The 8,415-nt window shown below is 43.6% G+C and overlaps 1 protein-coding gene across 1 annotated transcript in view; it reads left to right on the top strand.

The window, feature by feature from the left end:
- Zbtb38 (zinc finger and BTB domain containing 38) overlaps window positions 1-8,415 on the top strand; it is a 22,458-nt gene that overhangs the window by 7,455 nt on the left and 6,588 nt on the right. The window lies entirely within an intron of this gene.

Below are 8,415 nucleotides of genomic sequence, written 5' to 3'. Positions count from 1 at the left end.
CCAGCATTGCAGGCTGGGTTTCTCACCAGGCTAAGCCATCTTTGCTTTATACGCTTTTCTCGTCTCACTCCACAAAACCTGAGTAGCGTCTGTGTATCACANGCAGCAGGAGTAGAAAGGCTTTGTCCCTCCCTCCCACAGCTCACTCCACTTCCTGGGAAGGCAGTGAAGAGGAAACAGCGGCCCCCCTTTATCTACGGTTGGATGGTCTGCCATTTCAGTTATCTAAGGTCAGGTATACTCTGATCGTATGTAATGGAAAGGTCTAGAAGCAACTCTCAAGTTCTAACTCTTATTATAGTCTGTTTAATTGTTAAATTATGGTTAATGTTTAATTGTACCTAATCTGTAAGTCAAACTTCATCATAGAGTATGCATAGGGAAACTGTATTTGTATGTGGTGAGGGTGGAAGTCTCAGGGCCCTGCACATAACTAGGGACTAGGACATGTGTGGTAATTGTCAGTGAGAAAGCNCTATGAAGACAGCGGTGAGGGGAGTGTTGACTTACAAACACATTAATTTTCTGATACAAATTGGTGTTACTTTAGACAAACTATCTCAAAGAAGTGATGTAAGGGAGAAAGGGTGTACAAGGAAGGCCTGAAGAGTTAGTGATAGGTCAGGATGGCCGGGGCAGGCGGTGCTTGCTTTCATATTGCCTTGAATNAGGAAACAAAGTGGGGGCTTGCTACCAGCAGCCCACTTCCTTCAGTGACGCACTGCCAGCTGAGGACCAAGTGTCCTACGTAGAGGGGCCTATGGCAGACACTTCATGTCCAGGTCAGAGCAGAGGGGAGATAAGGTAGGGCCATAGAGAAGACGTGCCTTGGGATTCAGAGCCAGGCCTGAAGCATGAGAGGAAGTCATCCCTAAGCAGGGCCTGAGTTAGGGTTCATTAAAGGTTCCAGGGCCAGAAGAAACTTGTCAGGTAGAGATGCAAACGGAGCCTAAGTGTGGAGCAGGGAGGAACAAGTGAGGCAGGAGAGAGTGGGGTACCCCATGGATAACACAGTACCCTGCAGGCTGCCGAGAAGCCTGGATTTTATCCCAGGATGGGGAAAGGCCTCTGAAGGCTTGTAGCATGGATTGGCCAGATCTCTCTGTATTTGTACTCTAATCAAAGATCAGGTGTGTGAGCAGTTTCACCCATAGTCAATTGGCAGGTCACAGTCAGTTTAGTTCTCTACCTGTTTGCTAGCATTTGATGAACCCCTACTATGTGCAACATACTTCACTTGCTAGGTTGTGCTGACCCCCTACTCTGTACTAAGTGATGTACTTGCTGGGTTCTGTGGGACACAGTCACAGAGCCCCTACTGTGCATTCAGTGATGCACTTGATGGTGTGTGTGTGTGTGTGTGTGTGTGTGTGTGTGTGTGTGTGAGAGAGAGAGAGAGAGAGAGAGAGAGAGAGAGAGAGAGCTGCTTGTGGACGTTGTACATCGTGGTGCGGAGCCTAGTGCGCACCACGATGTACAACGTCCACAAGCAGAGACGGGGGATTCCTCAGACCAGCTGGCTACCTAAGCCAGAGATGGAAGGCTTCATGTTCAGTGAGAGACCCTGGCTCTTAAAAACAAAAAACCAAAAGAAACAAAACAAAACCAAAAAAAAAACCAAAAAACCCAAGGTGACTTCATATGTACAGACAGACACCCATGGACATGCACATGTGCACACATGCACACACAGGCACACCAAATGCCAGATTTTAATAGGAAGCCCTATACAGAGATATATGGTAAATCATATAGTTTATATGAGAATTATAGTTCTGACCATTTTTACCTCTTTATATTTTAGTAGAATTGTTTTAACTGTTTAGAGGGAAAGNAGCGTTAATTAAGCTGGCAGTATCGGGAAGTGGAGGGTGCATCGTCACCAAGACGCGCCGCCTCTTTGTTTCATACTCANTCTGAGAGCAAAGGCCTGAGAACAGCATCTTGCTTACCTCGCTTTCATATCCTCACCTTAGGACGGTGAGGGCCTGGCGTGTAAATAAATGGGTGGACAGAATCATCTGAGCAGAAAGATTGTTGTGACCAAAGTAGTCCTTGAGACTTAGAAAACAAGACGCAAGCAAATAGTAAACTGTATAGAGTAAGATGGCAGCCATGCCAATTAAAGAACGGTTTTTACTGGGAATAGTCGGGAGCGGGCTCTGTGTGGTCCCTCCCCCTGACCCCCAGCTGCTTAGCCAGACTCAAATTCAAAGAGAGCAGTCAAGGTGGGCAACAGCTCACATCTGTGTAGCAGTGCACATGTCTCCATCTCCCGGTCTCCCCCCACTGTCTGCCGGCATATCTGCTTTGCGGCTTACTTTCAGTCATTTTGTATTTGGTTCTTTTAGGCATACATGTGTTTTTTTTTCTTTAGTAAAATAATATCTTAGAGGCAGAAATCATTTCAAGGTATTATAAGGGTTCCCTTGAAGATGAGCACAGTAAATTGAAAGTTTTTGTCTTAGGATATATTTATCCTCTGTTTATTTATGTGTATGCGTGTTTTATCTGCATGTTTGTCTGTGTGCCACTTGCATGCCCAGTGCCCACAAAGGCGAGAAAAAGGTGCCAGCTCCTCTGGACCTAGAGTCATGGATGGTTTCGTGTGGCTATTTATAGACACGGAATCTGGATCATCTTCCCCTCTCTCCATCTTCCTTCCTCCCCTCCCCCCTCCTCTCCCCTGTCTCCCAAACTCCTAGATCTGCCTCCCCCTCCTGCGTCCAATCACAGGCTTCTTGTTGTATTAATATTTAAATTAATTGGACAGGGAAAATTCTGCTGCAGTTGGGAACTGTCTTACTTATCATCGAAGATCCAAAGAGGCTTTGTTCATCTGAGGTCTGTCATCATTTAGCATATTCAAAAATCCAAATGAGTATTTAAATACTCATGCAAAATGACTAAACAATAAAGTAACATTTCATTTAAAATGACGATTGTGTGAAAAAAAACAAACCCCAGTGAGGAGTGTGTTATTATAGTTTGTCAAATGTCTTCAATTGTGGCTTAATAGAAAGACAACTTGATTTTACATCTATTCTTGCATCCAGTTGTAATACAGTATGTTATATTAGTTGAGGTATAGAAAGAAATTCATCTTGCACAAAAAAGAGCTGAAAAAGACTTTTTTAATAAAATAGCCTTTCTGGTTAACTGTGGATGTTCTTTAATATTACACCCAAATTTGACATCATGATTTCTTACAAGTTGGTTGCAATAGTGTGCCTGAACCTTTTTTACAGTTAAGTCTCCTAGTATCTTTTGCACCTTTTAACACATGCACTATCTTGGTTTTAAGATTTATTTATTTATTTATTTATTTATTTTATGTGGGCACACTTCTCTTCAAACACACCAGAAGAGGGCATCGGTCCCATTACAGCAACCACCATGTGGTTGCTGGGAATTGAACTCAGTACCTCTGGAAGAAGTCAGTGCTCTTAACCACTGAGCCATCTCTCCAGCACTCAGTATACACTCTTTAAGTGTTTTACAAATTCCACTTTGTTTTATCACACAGAATGCTTACATACACACACACACACACACACACACACACACACACACACATCTTAAGAATAAAAGTTAATAAAATGGTTAGTTTTTACTCCTTCCCTTGGGTATGTCTGGCACGGTGTCTGCCAGCACCTTCCTGTCATCCCTTGCCCCAGACTATGCTTTTCAGTATAAAACTCTGGATCATCACAAAGTAGTTTTGATCTCACAAATCTGGAAAATGTCTTAGGAAACCCAGAGGCCCTTGAAACCTGCTTTTAAAACAGCTAGGCTTAAAGGAATACAGTTGGGCAAGAACTAATTTCTATTTTCTTCTTAATTTTGCTCCCAGTACAGTAGAATTGGGCTCTTTGGTCTGGTTTTTAAGGCTCTCCCGTAGGAGGTTCCGTTTGCACAGTCTGTATATTAAGACATTTGCTCAAACTGCTCTCTGCTCATCACCAACATGGCCAGCACACCTCATGCTATAGCTACAGAGAGTACAAAGCCGGGCAAAATTGTTCCTGCTCTTTGGGGAGTCATCAAGAAAGATACATGTGAGCCGGGCGTGGTGGCGCATGCCTTTAATCCCAGCACTCGGGAGGCAGAGGCAGGCGGATTTCTGAGTTCGAGGCCAGCCTGGTCTACAAAGTGAGCTCCAGGACAGCCAGAGCTANAAANAGAAACCCTGTCTCGAAAAACCAAAAAAAAAAAAAAAAAAAAGAAAGATACACGTGAACAAACATATCTGTCTCAGACGCTCTGAACCTCTCAGCTGCTCTCCAAGGAGACCTCTGGGCTGGAGGAGGAGCAGAGCTTGAAAAGAAAGGAAACAAGATGTACACAGGAAGTGGAGGTCTTCCAGAGCTTGTGACAGAGATGGTCCATGAAGGGGAGAGAATGCTGATTGGACATCTGGGTGTGAGACAGGAAGGCCAAGATGGAGTCGGGACTGCTGCCCCTGACTGTTTGAATCTAATGAACAGACTTTGGTTTGTTTTCTTATGAGGTAGACAATTCAGGAGCTGTGACTCTGGATCACTCAGTTAAGTTTGCTCCACAAGACCCATTGCCCATGAGAGAAAGTTGGGCATATTTGCAGTCCCAGCACTGAGGGTAGACTCAGGTATATCCCTGGAACCTGCATCACCTAAACAGTGAGTCCTAAGTCCCAATTCGAGACCTTGTCTCAGAACACAAGTAGATGGCTCTTTAGATTGACCTCTGACCTCCACACAGACATGTACACACATGCCGTGAACCCCCCCAGTATGTGCATCTGTACACACACACGTAAACAGACATGCACACGGTAGTTAATTTTGAATGAAAGTATAGCAGAATAATTTCATTACTTGTATTTACTTATTTGTTAGATTTATCTATTTTTAAACAGGTTCTCCCATGTAGCCTAGTCTGGCCTTGAACTTACGGTCTTCTTGCCTCGGCCTCCTAAGTGCTAGGATTACAAGTTTACACGTGTGTAGCAAGGCACCTGGCCTCGCAAAGTCATGTTAGGCATGGGAAGTATGTAAGTTAGGTGCCATGCGTATACTGCATGTATGTGTATTTGTTCTGTAGACCTGTAGTATGGCAGGAGACAAGCCAGCAGAAGAGTCCACGTATGCCGATTAGCTAGAATTTCCCTGTGAAATACTCAAAGAAGATATATTTTATGTTAACACACACAAAATGTTTATATTGAAGTTTATAGAACTATATACTCTGTTTTCATATTGAGGTATGTAAATATAGGGTAACCGTTTATCTTTTGGGGATTGAGTCCTAGTGCGTGCTATTTCACTGGCATAGTTATTAATTACACTTCTTTCTTTCTCTAGTGCCCTGTTTTGGGTGCTGAATAATTCACCCTATTTCTAGATCTGTACTTATAAAATAGAATTATAATATATGCATATATTCATTTAATGTTTATATACATTCGTGCATTTATACATGCATGTATATATATTTGAATATATATTTTATATATGTCATATATATAATATATATTTAAATATATAACATATATTTAAAAGGTGATTTTTTTTTTTTGGTTGTTCGAGACAGGGTTTCTCTGTATAGCCCTGGCTGTCCTGGAACTCACTTTGTAGACCAGGCTGGCCTCGAACTCAGAANAACTCACTTTGTAGACCAGGCTGGCCTCGAACTCAGAAATCCACCTGCCTCTGCCTCCCGAGTGCTGGGATTAAAGGTGTGTGCCACCACGCCCGCCTTTTTTTTTTTTTTTTTGGTTTTTCAAGACAAGGTTTTTCATGTAGCCCTAGCTGTCCTGGAACTTGCTGTATAGGCCAGGCTGGCCTCCAACTTACAGAGATCCTCTAGCCTTTGTCTCTAGAGCACTGGGATTAAAGGTATGCACCACCACTGCCCAATAAAAGGTGCTTTTAAAAGTTATTCTGGACAAAATACAAACTTGGGGCTGATACAATGGCTTAACAGATATCAAGGCACTTGTCAGGCAAGGCTGACGACCTGAGTTCAATTCCTGGGACCCATACAAGAGTGAAGAGAAAAAATAACGCCACTAAAGTGTCCCCTGCCCTCCATGTGTGCTCCTTCACGCGGCCATCACCACACACACACACACACACACACATGATAATAGTCAGAGAGTGGTGACAATTCTCTAGTTACAGATTGTTTTAATATTGGCTCACTTAAATTTTTATATCTAGAACATTTTTATTAGCGTTTTAAAATATTTTTTATTTTATGTGTATGGATGCTTTGCCTACATATATGTCTGTCTACCACATGTGTGTCTAGTGCCCACAGAGGTCAGAAGTNGGCATCATATTCCCCAGAACTGGAGTTAAGGACAGTTGTGCTCTGCCGTGTGGGTGCTGGGAATCAAACATGGGTTCTCTCTGGAAGAGCAACCATAGTGCTCATAACTGCAGAGCCAGCCCTGCCCCCACCCCCAATCTCTTCATGTTTCTCTAGCTCAGTAACACTGCTGAGAATGACAAACTTGTTGCGTGAAACTCCTTTTAGAAAACATTTTAGCAATTACACGTAAATCAAATCTTAACTTCTCTCTGACTTACACTCTTTGTTACAAAAATCTACTGAGTCCTCTGTACTGAGACTCCNCTGTGGTTTCAGTTACTCTCTGGGAGAACCCTGGAGGGTTTGCTGCGAGGNGCTTGTGAGGTCTGTAATGTCAGAGAGTACAGATGTTGGTGTGAATGGCCCCTCCTCCCCTTCACAGCTGCCCTAAGTCCCAACTTGCCTACATCCTGCTTTCTTTGCTGCTATTGTGACAAACCATTCTCTCTATGGTAGACTGACAAGATCATTCAGCCGCCGCCACCCACACAGTGGTATTAGAACAGGTGGTCAGCCCTAATTGTCAGCCTGATTGGATTGAGAAGTCTGTAGGANATTTGTAACACATGGCTCTGGATGCATTGGAAGGGATTAGAGGGAAAGATGTGCCTGAACGTGGGCAGCGCCCGACTGGGAGTTTAACTAGAGTAAAGGCCATGGGAGAAGCAAGCTAGCTAGCCCAGGCTCCTCCTGCCCCTCTCTCTCCTTCCCCCTCTCCTCCCTCTCTTTCCTCCTCCTCCTCCCTCCATCTGTCAGTTGCAATGAACTGACTTTTCTACAGTCAACTAAACCCTTTGAACAATTGTTTCTTGCACATTTCACAACAGTGACAAGTCTAAAGAGGGTAACATTTTTAGACCATCCAAGAGCCACTGGGCCTTTCAGTGTTCTAACTTTGGAAGCTGTGATGAGACTGAATTATTATAGACTTAGAAACATACTTCCCTGGCCTACTGTCTTGTCATCTCTTGGTTTGCCTTTAGTACTNCACAGGGTTCGTTTTAAAAGCTCTAGTCTAGTCTAGTCTGGTTATAATAAAGGGAGAATCAAANAGTAGGCTGGTTCTCCCCAGGCNATGTGTAGAAAGGAGGCAGGGTGTTTCTGGTGATTAGATCAGTTACAGACATTGCCACTCAGAAGAGAAGCATCTCAGAGGAACAAGTTAGAATGACTCCTTCCATTCTTGCTGCTTCTCTGAGCAGAGAGCCCTCATGTAAAGCTACCAGTCACTTATGGGAAGCTTTTAAAAGTAAATCAATAAATGGTTTCTGCTTTATGAATTATGTTTGGATCAGATTATCAAGGTTATCTTTGAAAACCTATAGAAGAGGCTGAGATTATGTCTCAGTAGTAGAGTCTTTAACCAGCATGTAGAGGCCAGGGATTCAGTCCTCAGCAACACACACATGCACAATCACACGCACACACATGGGCGCACACATATATCAAATGAAGCCAGGTATGTTGACAAATGCCTTTATACTTAGTACTCAGGAAGCAGAGGCAGACTGATCTCTGTGAGCTCAATGCCAGCCTAACCTACATAAACTAGTTCCAGGCCAGTAGGGCTTGGGATGTGACTCACTTAGCACATGCGGTAGCCTGGTCATGGAGTAGCAGGGGANAACATTTGAAAGAAGACAGAGGTAAGTGGATCTCTGAGTTCAAGGCCAGCTTTGTCTAGATAACAAGTTACAAGCTAGTTGGAGCAAAATAGTAAGACCGTGTGTTACAGGGAGAAAGTCAGACAAAACGTGAATGCTTCTAAAAGACCATGATGCCCGTCAGCTCTAGAGTCTCTGTGCAGCAGCCTCAAGGGGGGGACACCCTTTCTGCTTGTTTCATACAGAAACTTGCCCTCCCCATATTTGGACACATATACATAGCCAAGCCTTTGCAGAAGGCAGGGGAAGGAATCCTGGGAGAATTTCCAACCACAGCTACTTGCAATGGCATGAGAAATAGTCTGGGGCAAGAGGAAGGCTGGCCTTCTGTTGACTTCCAAGACTCAACAGGATGAGATAACCGGCTGAGTTCTTATGTGTTAAAAAAAAAAAAAAA

Source organism: Mus caroli, chromosome 9, assembly GCF_900094665.2.
Source record: "Mus caroli chromosome 9, CAROLI_EIJ_v1.1, whole genome shotgun sequence".
NCBI lineage: Eukaryota > Metazoa > Chordata > Mammalia > Rodentia > Muridae > Mus > Mus caroli.
Note: the sequence above shows the minus strand (reverse complement) of the source record. Positions and strands in the feature narration are given on the sequence as shown.